This window comes from Oryx dammah, unplaced genomic scaffold (assembly GCF_014754425.2).
Source record: "Oryx dammah isolate SB20612 unplaced genomic scaffold, SCBI_Odam_1.1 HiC_scaffold_29, whole genome shotgun sequence".
NCBI lineage: Eukaryota > Metazoa > Chordata > Mammalia > Artiodactyla > Bovidae > Oryx > Oryx dammah.
In genome coordinates, this window is record NW_024070213.1 from 74,369,468 (window position 1) to 74,383,628 (window position 14,161).

A 14,161-nucleotide genomic window follows, 5' to 3' on the forward strand; every position below is an offset into this window, starting at 1 on the left:
CACTTTCTAACATGTGGTATGTTACTCTGTCCTATGTGTGCCCCCATTCCCTTTGTAGAGGGAGAAATAATAAGGTGATTGTGAGGTTATCAATGAGATGGCATATGCCTAACCCTGAGTAATTCCTATGAAAGTGTTTGCCATTATTATTTTTGTTACTATTAAGACTTGCCTCAAAGGCCACTGTGTAAACTTCTCTCACCTTTTCAGGTATCATCAGTCCCTCTCTCTTCTGAGTTCCTACAGGGCTATGATTGCTTTTATCACACTGTTAGAGAGTTAGCTGAATATGTCTCTTTCTCCTTGGATAGGTTATGACTTCCTTAATGCAGCAACCATGTGGCCTTAGGTGTCTGCTTTACATTTCTTCTTTACCACTTAATAACTATGTGACCTAGGGTAAATTGTGGAACTTCTTGCTCTTGATTTTGTTATCTGTAAAATGAGACAACATGGTCTATCTTAAGGATTTTACTTTTTATTTATTTTGGTAATGATCATATCTGCGCAAGAATGAGTACTTAGTATATGTATATGCTTTTCTTTCCTTGCCCTGTAAATTTCTAACATCAATGGTGGAAACAACTAGTCAGAGCATAGCCTAATTATTCACTGATTAGATGCTGAGTGAGATCTTGAATGAATACGTAATAGAAATTTGATTAATGAGTAAAGTGATGGAACATACAAAAATAACTCAAAGGAAAGAATTTTATTGTGAAATAAAATAAATATGTTGTACTTCTGATCCTGAACAAATATATCCTAATTTTAAAGTTCACCCAGAGTATGTTTGTCCTGTGATATATATTTTCCAAATTAAATTTGTCCTTAGCATTTTAGACAAAGATGAACATAATGGTCTGAGCTAAAGTTGAATAGAAAGCTCTTTAGAGTACAGTTTGAAAGTCATAGAAAAAGAATGCTCACTTACTTAGGGCTTAGTTTTCTTACCTACAAAATTTCATAGATTAAATGATCTCTAAGAGTCCTCTAAGTTCTCAAGTTTTATGATTTTGTAATTCCCTGATTCTAAAGGTGTGTACAATACAATAGCTTAAAATGATGGATCAAATCCTAATGGTGAAAGAGAAAGAAAATTAACAAAGAACCAAATGGTTAACAGTCTGGAGCCATTAAGTGGAGGAGCAAAGTGTCCTACCTCAACAGTAATTGAGTTTCATAATGATGACACTGAGTCATCAAAAAAGTTAAATTTGGTTCAATATACTCTTTTTAATAGGTAAGGAAATGTGTAATGGCATTTTTAGAAAGATGTTACCAATTATATTTTAATATTTTTATTGGTTTTTATTCAACTTAAAAGGTTAAACTTCAATTATTTGGAAGAATCATTTATGTGAATACCTACCTCCTTCCCTTGAAATAAACAATATTGTTTTAGGGAGTCCAAAATCTTCCTGCCACAAAATAGCTAATCACTCTTCTATCATGGTATTACCCTTCCCAGTATCCTGGATTTCATCCATTGAATTACCATCATTTTAGTCTTTTACTCTTAAAAAAAATTTTTTTTTATTGGCGGATAATTGGTTTACAATATAGTATTGGTTTCTGCCATAGATGACAAACAAACATGTGAAAAGATGCTCAACATTGCTCATTACTAGAGGAATGCAAATCAAAATTGCAATGAGGTATCACCTCACTCCGGTCAGAATGGCCATCATTTAAAAATCTATAAGCAATAAATATTGGAGAGTATGTGGAGAAACAGAAACCCTCTTGCACTGTTGATGGGAATGTAAATTGATACAGCCACTATGGAGAACAGTATGGAGATTCCTTTAAAAACTAGGAATTAGAACTACCCCCGTGGCTCAGTGGTAAAGAAGCTGCCTGCCAATGTAGGAGACTTGCAGGAGATAAGGGTTCTACCCCTGGGTCAGGAAGATCCCCTGGAGGAGGAAATGGCAACCCACTCCAATATTCTTGCCTGGAAAATTCCATGGACTGAGGAATTCAGTGGGCTACAGTCCATGGGATCGCAAAGAGTTGGACACGACTGAGCACCTGAGCACATATACCCTATTACTCTTTTATTCAAGTATTTATTAATGACTAGCCTTACACCAGGTGATGGTAATCAGAGATAATAAGACTTAGTTTCTGTCTTCAGGGAACTCACTGAGTGCTATGAAAGACCAACATGTAAACAAACAATTGAAATGTAATTTATTCAGTGGTAAGCGCCATAACTACACACACACACACACAGTATAGTGCTTAGACCTATTTGAATGGAGAACAGGAGTGGAGAGAGAAAAGCCTTCACAGAAGAAAGTCTGAATTCTGTTTTCTTAAAAAATGAGTATTTTCTGAATTGTATTTTCTTAAAAAATGAGTAGGAATTTTCCAGATAAATGAAGGCTGAGGAAATTGGTCCTGAATATTCCTAAAGGAAATCAGTCCTGAATATTCATTGGAAGGACTGATGCTGAAGCTGAAACTCTAACACTTTGGCCACCTGATGTGAAGAACTGACTCATTTGAAAAGACCCTGATGCTGGGAAAGATTGAAGGTGGGAGGAGAAGGGGATGATAGAGGATGAGATGGTTGGATGGCATCACCGACTCGATGGACATGAGTTTGAGTAAGCTCTGGAAGTTGGTGTTGGACAGAGAGGCCTGTTGTGCTGCAGTCCCTGGGGTCACAAAGAGTTAGACACGACTGAGTAACTGAACTGGACTGAAGGAAAGAGATTTCGGGTAAAATAAAGAATGTTCAGAGGCATGAAGATTTGAAATGTCATAGACAACTGAATGAAATGTAAGGCTCTACATATTCTTGGAGAGTACATTTAGGGGAAAAGTGATAGATGAACTGGAAGAGGATGAACCAGATAGTGCTTTGCTTTTACGGCATGCTGAGGTTTTAGACTTTACTCTGTATGCAGTGGAGGAGCAACACTCACGTTTGTGATTTAGGGAGACCAGTCTTGTGACTGCGTGGAAGATAGACAGGATGTAAGGTTAAACAATTTGGAAATTATTGAGTCAGTCTAAACAAAGGATGAAAAGAGCTTGGGCAAAGGCAAAATTTGTGGAGAAGTGGAGGGATTGGGTATAAGACTGTATGGAAGTGGAGCTCACAGACTTAGAGATACACCTGTGCATGACTGGGAGTCAGATTCAGAGGAGGATGGATTGCACGACTCTGGTTTGCTGTCCTGGGTACTGGAGGCAACATCAATTAGGGGTCTCTGGGAAGACTTTTGCTTTCCTAATATAAGCACCATCCCCTTGCGTTTCTACTACTTTTGTCCTGGCAGAGAATTGGTAGAAGTGGCTTGATGGCAGAGGTGCAGAAGCCATTTTCCAACTTTGAGTGATATGCGTCAAGGTGGGCATGCATCTGTTAGGAAAGGTAGAGCAAAAAAGATAGAAAAAGCCAGCTTTCCCACACCATCATTGAGTAGCTACCCCTGCCCTGGCCCACCTACCTCTGGATTTCTTATTATGTGAGATTAATAATATATGCTTATATATATGTCTCTGAATGCATTTATAACCAATACGGTGAAAAATGATTGGTCAGTTATAGTTGATTTTGGCTATGTCTTTGCATCTGATTTTGACTTATGAAGCTCTAAAACCACATTTCTTTTTTTGGCAATGCCTCTCGTCTTGCAGGATCTGGTTCCCCAATCGAGGATTGAATTTTGGCCCCCACAGTGAACGAACTAAGTCCTAACCACTGAACTGGCAGAAAATCTGCCAGATTTCTTTTTAATATATTTATGGTTGAATTTAATTGTTCCAATGGCTTCTAAGCTTTCCTTTCATTTTTTTAATAAGACAAATTAATAAAGAAATAAACTTATTTTTACTGGTAGACCCCTTAGGATACAAATGGGGAGAAATGTGCATATAAATATGGAAAAGGATATTTTGAATAAATTTTATGGGGAAATTTTATTGACTTTTGGATGAATTACTACATACTAGACTTATTTAACAAAAATTTAATTTTTAATAGAGCTTTTTACTTTGGTTTTCTGTTTACTCTGAAAAATATTTCTTATAATCTTTCATTAAATAAGAGACTGGTTTGAAAGTTTTTTGTTTTTTTTTTTAAGGAGTATGACTTTCCTTTGAGACATTAAGTCCAATGATATATTTTTTGAGTCTTAAAAACTAAAGCAATGAATCTGTAATCTTTTCTGTGTACATTTGTGTCTGGTTCCAATTGAAAGCTCTGTTTGGTCACAAAACCTGTACTTTTTTAAAAACAAGCAATGATTTCCGTGGCTTCTCCAGCATGCTATAGAATATGTATGGAATTCATTTCAGTGTTCTTCCAAAATCTGACATCCAAATGGCCATACATTACTTAGGATATAAATTTGAGAGTCTGTTTTCTGATGGTTATTCAAAGTGTTCTTAATGCTTGCAAATTCATCTCCTAACAGTTTTTATCATCATGGCAGTAAAGTCAAGAATTTGATGTTATTAAATCACTTTTCATTTAAGATAGTTTATGCAGCTATTAAACAAAGTCCTGAGGGTATTTGGGAGGAAAACTACAGGAACCAAAGGACAAGTAGGTCACAGAGTGCAGTGCCGTCAGAGGGTGGAATGCAGGGCAGGGCTGTGCGTCAGGAGACTTGAGTTCTATCCATAGCTCTCTTCGTGACTCGGAGGATGACCTTGGGCTACTTACTGAAGAGCTCTTGCCTCAGTTTCATCTTGGACAAAATGGGAGCAGAATAAGCCTCTTACTAACAGAAGCAGAAGATCTTAAGAAGAGGTGGCAAGAATACACAAAAGAACTATACAAAAAAGATCTTTATGACCCAGATAACTATGATGGTGTGATCACTCACCTAGAGCAAGACATCCTGGAATGCGAAGTCAAGTGGGCCTTAGAAAGCATCACTACGAACAAAGTTAGTGGAGGTGATGGAATTCCAGTTGAGCTGTTTCAAATCCTGAAAGATGATGCTGTGAAAGTGCTGCACTCAATATGCCACCAAATGTGGAAAACTCAGCAGTGGCCACAGGACTGGAAAAGGTCAGTTTTCATTCCAATCCCAAAGGCAATGCCAAAGAATGCTCAAACTACCACTCAGTTGCACTCATCTCACTCACATGCCAGCAAAGTAATGCTCAAAATTCTCCAAGCCAGGCTTCAACAGTATGTGAACTGTGAACTTCCAGATGTTCAAACTGGATTTAGAAAAGGCAGAGGAACCAGAGATCAAATTGCCAACATCCACTGGATCTTCAAAAAAGCAAGAGAGTTCCAGAAAAACATCTACTTCTGCTTTATTGACTATGCCAGAACCTTTGACTGTGTGGATCACAAATGGTGGAAAATTCTTCAGGAGATGGGAATACCAGATCACCTGACCTGCCTCCTGAGAAATCTGTATGCAGGTCGAGAAGCAACAGTTAGAACTGGACATGGAACAACAGACTGGTTCCAAATTGGGAAAGGAGTATGTCAAGGCTATATATTGTCACCCTGCTTATTTAATTTATATGCTGAAATGCTGGGCTGGATGAAGCACAAGCTGGAATCCAGATTGTCAGGAAAAATATCCATAACCTCAGATATGCAGATGACATCACTCTTAGAACAGAAAGCGAGGAGGAACTGAAGACCCTCTTAATGAAAGTAAAAGAGGAGAGTGAAAAAGTTGGCTTAAAACTCAACATTCAGAAAACGAAGATCATGGCATCCAGTCCCATCACTTCTTGACAAATAGATGGGGAAATAGCGGAAACAGTGAGAGACCTTATTTTGGGGGCTCCAAAGTCAGTGCAGATGGTGCCTGCAGCCATGAAATTAAAAGGTGCTTTCTCCTTGGAAGAAAAGCTATGACCAACCTAGACAGCACATTAAAAGCAAAGGCATTACTTTGCCAATAAAGGCCCATCTTGTCAAAGCTATGCTTTTTTCTATTAGTCATGTATGGATGTAAAAGTTGGACTATAAAGAAAGCTGAGCACTGAAGAATTGATGCTTTTGAACTGTGGTGTTGAAGAAGAGTCTTGAGTCCCTTGGATTGCAAGGAGATCCAACCAGTCAATCCTAAAGGAAATCAGTCCTGAATTGGAAGGACTGATGCTGAAGCTGAAACTCCAATACTTTGGCCACCTGATGTGAAGAACTGACTCATTGGAAAAGACCCTGATGCTGGGAAAGATTGAAGGTGGGAGGAGAAGGGGATGACAGAGTATGAGATGGTTGGATGGCATCACCAACTCAATGGACATGAGTTTAAGTAAGCTCTGGGAATTGGTGATGGACAGAAAAGCATGGCATGCTGCAGTCCATGGGCTTACAAAGAGTCGGACATGACTGAGCAACTGAACTGAACTGAACATGTAGAGGGTATCAAATCTAGGCGACATCTTCTAGCCATTTACTACAACCCAGGGTGACTCCCTGGCCATTGTTTTGAAGGTATTAATATTTTCCATTCTCTAACAACTTGGTGATAGTATATGTCACCTCCCCTGAAGCAACCTACTCCATTTCCCAATGTCTTTAGTTGTCCATAATTCATTTAAGGAAATACCTAGAATAGGAACATAAGTAGAGATGGATAAGTTAGAGTTTATTAAGGACTCGGGGGAAGAGGAAAAGGGGAGTCATTGCTTAATGGTTACAGAGCTGCTGTTTGGAAATAGATAATGGTGATGATTGTACAGCATTGTCAATTTAATTAATGCCACTAAACTTTATACTTAAAATGGCAAATTTTATTATGTGTGTATATATGTGCTTAGTCACTCAGTAGTGTCAGACTTTGCGACCCCATGGACTGCAGCCCACCAGGCTCCTCTTTCCATGGGGATTCTTCAGGCAAGAATAGTGGAGTGGGTTGCCATGCCCTCTTCCAGGGGATCTTCCTAATCCAGGGATTGAACCCAGGTCTTCTGTGTTGCAGGCAGATTGTGTGTGTGTGTGTATATATATATATATATATATATAGTGTGTGTGTGTATATATATATATAACATATATATAACATATATATATGAGTGTGTGTATATAAAGTAAAGTGTTAGTCACTCAGTCATGTCCAACTGTTTGCAACCCTATGGACTGTAGCCCACCAGGCTCCTCTGTCCACGGGATTCTCCAGGCAAGAATACTGGAGTGGGTTGCCATGTGCTCCTCCAGGGAATCTTCCCGACCCAGGTATTGAACCCATGTCTCTTTATGTCTCCTCCATTGACAGGCAGGTTCATTACCACTAATGCCACCTGGGAAGCCCCCATATATATATGTATGTTTTAACCACACACACACACACAAACTTCATCTTGGTTAGCACTATGGTCTTGGAAGGAAGGTAGACCATATTATCTGAATTTTACAGAAGAAGAAACAGCCTTTAAGGTCATACTACCTGGGAGGAGCAGAGTAAGGATCTGAACCTGAGTCCTTGAGCCTCAGACCGAAGGTGTCCTCCATTCCACATGCCATTGCTGTGGAAATTAGACTTGTTCTCACTGCTTGTGATGCTGTTCTTACTATTGCTTTGAGCTGGCCTGTACAGAGGAAGGCAAAACATTTCTGCCCCCACTGTTCAATCTAGAGACTAAAACTCAGTTAATGAGGCCTGACGTGGCATTATTATTATTTTGGCAGCAACAATACACTGTTGATTCATACAGAGCTTATGATTAATCAAACTTACTTGACCCACATCTATTTTATACATGCTACTCTTGAAGTCTCTCCCTATCCTCATTTCTAACATTTGTCTGTAAGAATGATGTTCTGAATTTCAGTGCAAGAATTTTATATCTATATAAATACATACCATTGCTATTTTCCTGTTTGTTCCATTTTTTTATGATGATTTTGAATCTTGATTCTGGAATAGAGTTGTTATTTCTTCCATTGAAAAATGTTATTCTAATTGTAAATCTAAATGACTTCAATTTTCTTATGCAAGTTATTGATAAAAATGCTGGAAAATACTGAGTCACAGACAGAGATGTGACTATTTCCCTGATAATCTGGCCGTCTGTCCTTACCCAATATTAGCCAACGCCTTCATATAGTGCTTACTCTGTTCCAGAAACAGTTTAGGTGCTTTACACATTGAATCTCATTAAATCTGCACAGCATCCATATAAAGCATTGTTGTCATAGTTTTCATATTCTGCATAAAGGAATGAAACACAGAGAGGTAAGGCAGTTTGCACAGATCACACAGCTAGCAAGTAGCGGAACCGGGATTCAAACCTATGCAGTCTACCTCTGTGGCCAGGCTCTTATGCACTCTGCTATACAGCTGCTGACATCAGCCAGGATTCTAGCCCATACTGAGGTCGGATAACATCAGGGACTCCATGGAATCTTATCAGTGACATTGCAATTATAACATTCTTTAATTGTACCATTAGTGGCAAAATAATCTGAAATGGCAGACAAAGGAACTTGTGCCTTTGTATGTGCTGGGTCCTCTGCCAAGAAACTTGTACTCCATACTCCGCTTCTTCTTTTGTGTTTGCTCAAATGATACTTCTCTTTTCCCAGACACGTGGAAGTTCTCCTTCCCTTTTATTGCCTCTGCATTTGTACAAATGCATTTTGAAATATATCTCAACAGTAAACAAACAACAAACATTTACAGAGCACCTGGAGTATGTGCCTGGCATTGGTCGATGAGAATACAGGAGCAGACAGTGTTCTGCCCACAGGCTTACCGCCAACTCATGAGAACCAACACACAGGCACCGCCCTGGGGCTGGCCACACTGTGGCTGCTGCAAGTGTTGTTGAATGGCTGAATGGAAGGGAACAGAGTACCGGGAAATTCATTTAAGATACTCAGATGTGCACCTGCAAACTGTGTTTGAGATTAAGAGAAGGCTAGTTTACTTGGTGAAATTTTAGGATCCCCAACCTGTACCTGTGTGATTCAGTTAGCTGGGGCTGAATTGTGCTGGGATAGCAACTTGAAAATCTTAGTAGCTTACAAAAATGAGAGTTTATCTTCTGCTTACAGTACCTGTCTGTCTGGGGTCCCATGCAGCTTCAACCCCTGCCTTTATCACTGCAGGACCCCAGCTAAAGGGGTGTCCCCCTCTCTTGGATGTTAATATTAGTCTTGTGACAGGAGAAAAGAACACAGATTTCCTTAGGAATACTTGTGCTGAAAATGTTTAGTGATTTTCAAACTCTATCATGTTCAGTCCAACAATCTGATGGCTATGTATGTGTACTTTCTTGAATCTTGAATATCATCTGCTACCAAGGTAACGTTAAGTTACTGGCACATCCAAGAGAGATTTTATGATTGCCTGATAGGGTCCTTTAAATTTCTCAAGTTTAAAAAATTCTACGATTATACTGTGAGTCATCACTTTCATAGTTATACGCACTTCTTTATAAAGCTTTTGTCCTCCAAACATATATATATATAATAAGCAATTTACTAGTTAGGAAAAGTGCTTGACAATTAATTTAGCTAATTTTACTGGGCTGAAGTATTACAATATCTCTTCAGTGCACTTCTACCAAGAAAAATAACTGCATTACAGACTGCAACAAAACAGAACATAAAGCTATTATTCATGTACTCTTTACTGTATAATATAGGGGTTAGGTTGAAGGATTCATTGCTAGCCTTGATAGAAATGCTAGCCTGTTTCTGTTTTCCTACATGCAGCAGCAAAGTATAGATCCTCTGTGAATTATTCAATTAAAAAAATAACTGTTTAGTGCATAATACATTTTAATGAAATGGGTTTTTAACAATTGGGAAACTTTTAGAATGACAATATTATAATAGGTGGTAACCCTGTTTCCTTCAGCTTTCGTAATAATCAGAAAGATGTGCAGTTCATTCTTCGCCCACCCAGGATGTATTTTTCAGATCCTCTCTTCAAAACTGCCAAAATAATGAAGCCAGGCTGATGGGAGAGAGGTGGAAAGGAAAAGAAATTGTGGTGACTGGCTGATTTTTCTTCATTGAGGATCTAATTACAGGGAATTGGACTTCACCTAATCAGACATTAATAGTGATTTCCTGAGAGTAAGTTGTGAGATGAGTTACAGGATCCTTTTCTGAGGTTTGGAAAAAGTAGAGTGTCTGTTCATCTGCTTGGGCTCATCTGGTATTGGCTTTATTAGGTCCTGGCAGCATTTCCAAGCATGCTAGTCCTGAAGCAGCGTCATAGGAACAGCAGCGCTGGTAGGCTTCTCAGGAAGGGTAATGCGACCAAGCAGGGCTGGAGCAATTGAGTCGAAGGAACAGGAACCACTAGTGACAGTAGTTACATGCACATGTGTTGGTTGGACAGGCTAGAGATAGATTTTTAAATAACCAAGCACGAAGAAAAGAAATTTTGTGATGACAAAAAGCGTAGTGTACACGATCACTCTTGGAAATAGTTGGCACAGTTGGTAAAAACACAAGCAAATACACTTGACTGTTTATGCAACTGCATCGATGGTATTTATAATTCCAAACAAATATACATGGCCTTTGAAAGAATTCCCATGAAGTCTAGGATCCTGCCCCCCATCCCCCCATCCGATTTCCCCATCCCCCAGATTTGCTTAACTGAAACTCTGTGTTGCTGGATTTTCACTCCCTTCTTATTCCATTGACATTTACCGAGCTTTCATTTTGAGCTTAGCTCAGTGTCACGCTCTTCTAGGTGTGGGAACCACTGGAAGAAAATCCAGGCTTTGTTGAGTTGGGCAGACGTCCTGAGATCACGCTTTGTGGGGGCGTTTGCATTCGAACTGAAGGTGGGTGAGTGAGCCCTCGTTGCTCTGCCTCTACTTCAGTTTTGCTAGTTAAGGAACCCCTGCCATCTTGATTGTATATCAGAAATCATGGGGGCAATGTTTTCTCTACCTCCCTTTAAATGCCACTGTTCAAACTGTATACAATATGCCCAGCATATTGTAGATGGGAAGAAGACACATTGACATTTTGGGAGATTCCTTACCTGCCTTATTTCCTTGAGACCAAATTCTGAGGCTCTTGCCAGCCTTAAAAATACCCGATGGGATTCCTGCTTATATGCATATCTCGGGTGCATCAGAATGTTTGTCATCTTCTCCCTGGAAACGGTTTCTCACACCCACGTTGCAAGTGTGTGATCTGAGATTCTATCTCCTGCTACTTTTCATGTCCTCTTTGCCTGGAGGGAGGGCTGCGAATATGATTCAGCTTAGGGAAATGATACAAAGTATGGCTGTTAAAGTGATCTTTCAAAAGAGTCCTTTTCTATGTGTGCAGTTACTATGCTGGGTGCAACCAAGTCTTCCTTTACCTGAAACAGTGGAGTAACTTTGAATATGAGAATCTCAGAGTTACGAAATCAGATGGCCTGGGAGACACTAGCTCAATTGTAGGCCTTTGGATATCATTTTATTTTGTTTCAAAGGGGAGCCTCTACCCTGTTTTTGAAGATTTTGATTAAAAGGCACTTAATAAAATCTGTGATTTTTTTTTTTAATATAGTGTTTTCAGCCTTTTCTATAAAGAGAGCTTCTCTTTCTACTTTGGTATTGGCTTCACAAAGTGACTAAAGAGTCCTGTTACCTGTCAGCAGGAGGAATATTGAGATATCCTGGTTAATCAGTACTATTGTTTTTAGTCCCTCCCAGTCCCTGGCTTGCTAGTATCACTGAATTCTCAGGCATGCTAGATCACAACAAGCATCTTTTGATGTTTAAGAATTAGTTACCCTAGGCATTTCCCTGGCAGTCCAGTGATTAAGACTTCACCTTCCAATGCAAGGGGTGTGGGTTTGATCCTCATCAAGGAACTAAGATCCCACATGCTGCACGCCGAAAAACCAAAACATAAAACAATCTATATTGTAACAAATTCAGTAAAGATTTTTAAAATAATCCACATCAAAAAAAATTATTTAAAAAAGTATTAGTCACTCTAAATAAGGAATTGAAAAGCCAAAGAGCATTTTGACCATTGGCATCATAAATCAACATTTCTAATTTCTAAAGATTTCTCTCCAGGAGTAGGCATTGCTGAAATGGAAAACAGGTTTTTAGAGACTTCCTTTGGGAACATAAAGGCCAACTCTTCAACTTCCCCATTTCTGATTAAAATCTGTTTAATATGAGATTAAATCATTAAATATGAGAAAAATAATTGTATGAAAGAATGCATGCTTTTAAGAATGTGTTGGATAGAAATTATGAAACTGTTTTTATAAACTAGAGATAAAAGGACCAGAAATCAACAATATTAACATGACGTGATCAAACTTATGCACTTATTATCTCTGAATTTCTCTGGAAATTCTACCTCAGTTTTAAAATTCAGAGCTTTGAAAAGATTTGAAGGAAAGATAATGGAGAAAAAGTTCAAGAGGGTCAAATTTATAATGTGGTATGGCATTGTAGTTAAAATTAATACAGAGAATTACTCATGACATTGTTTCATGAAAGACTGAGTAAAGAAGAATCAAGAATCTTTGGACACATTTGATAAAGTATAAAGTTGAAAGGAAAACAGAAAAGATGTATTATTTTATTATTATTAATGTATTAGTTGATGTGGTATTATATTAATGTATTATTAAGACGAAATAAAGTTTATAAAAAATAAGGAGGCAGTTCCTTAGGGAGGATTAAAGTGGACGATTGACATTTTTGGAGCTCTATTAATGATTAGGAACAGCGGGTATTAGAGGATGTGCGGGAACTCTAGGAAAACAGTGCAGGAAAATAGTGTGGATGCAGGAAAGAGAGGTGTTTTGTAACATCTTTCGTCATGTGTGTTTTCTGTATAAATGCCTTTGTCATAAAAGAGCAAATGTTGAAAAAAATGAAAAAAGTAGATTTTTTTTTTATATAATTCAAGTTGGGATATTAGAAAAGAATTTATTCTTTAGTTTTTCCGTCTTGTTTTTAACTTTTGTTTTTTGACTGTGTCACATGGCACGTGGGATCCTAGTTCTCCGACCAGGAATCGAACCCATGCTCCCTGCATTGAAGTCTTAACCACTGAATCTCCAGGGAAGTACTCCCTTGCCTTTTTAAAAAGTTCCTTCTGTTGATGATTTAATTCTGAATGACTAATTGGGGAAAGGAATAGATAATTTATGTAATTCTCTAAATAATGGCCCCCAAAGATATCCACAGTGCTTCCCAGGTGGCACTAGAGGTAAAGAACCCGCCTGCCCATGCAGGAGACATAAGAGATGTAGGTTCCAGCCCTGGATCAGGAAGATCCTCTGGAGGAGGACATAGGAACCCATTCCAGTACCCCTGCCTGGAGAATGCCATGGACAGAGGGGTCTAACAGGTTACAGTCCATGGGGTTGCAAAGAGTTGGACATGATTGAAGTGACTTAGCACACATACAGGTGAAGATGTCTACATCCTAGTCTCCATGGGTTTATGGTACCTTACCTTGTTACCTTATGTTACCTTGTATAGTAAAAGGGACTTCACAGACACAGTTAAGTAAAGGATCTTGAGATGAAAGGTTTATTTGCATTATCTGGGTAGATCTGAATTGACAGGGTCTTTATAACCGAGAGATGAAGATCCAAGGAGTAGCATAAGATGTGACAGTGGAAGCAAGAGATTGGAATGATGCTGAGAAGGGGCCAGGAGCCGAGGAATGCGGGGGACCTCTAGGAACTGGAAAAGGCAAAGAAACAGATTCTCCCCAGAGCCTTCAGCAGGAACAGCTCTGCTAACACCTCCATTTCAGCAAGTGAATCAGAGTTCAAACTTCTAACCTGCAGAACTAGAAGAGAATGAATTTGCATTGTGTGAAGTGAAGTGAAGTGAAGTCACTCAGTCATGTCTGACTCTTTGCAACCCCCATGGACTCTAGCCTACCAGGGTCCTTCATCCATGGGACTTTCCAGGCAAGAGTACTGGAGTGGGTTGCCATGTCCTTCTCCAGGGGATCTTCCCAACCCAGGGATCGAACCTGGGTCTCCTGCATCGTAGGCAGACGCTTTACCGTCTGAGCCACCAGGGAGGCCAGAGTGAGAGTGAAGTCGCTCAGTCGAGTCCGACTGTTTGCGACCCCGTGGACTGTAGCCCACCAGGCTCCTTAAAGCTGCTAAATTTGTTAGAGCATCAATAGGAAACATACTGGTAGTAATCTGTAGATAGTATTAAGTGTAATTATCTTTTACAGTGATTGGCTGTGAGCTTCTCTTCAATTCTA

At 39.1% G+C, this 14,161-nt stretch overlaps 1 protein-coding gene and 1 non-coding gene across 2 annotated transcripts in view; one reads left to right on the plus strand and one right to left on the minus strand.

The window, feature by feature from the left end:
* KCNMB4 (potassium calcium-activated channel subfamily M regulatory beta subunit 4) overlaps positions 1-14,161 on the plus strand; it is a 75,828-nt gene that overhangs the window by 39,279 nt on the left and 22,388 nt on the right. The window lies entirely within an intron of this gene.
* On the minus strand, positions 13,898-13,969 carry TRNAR-ACG. The gene has a single exon. It is a non-coding gene; the product is annotated as a tRNA-Arg (tRNA).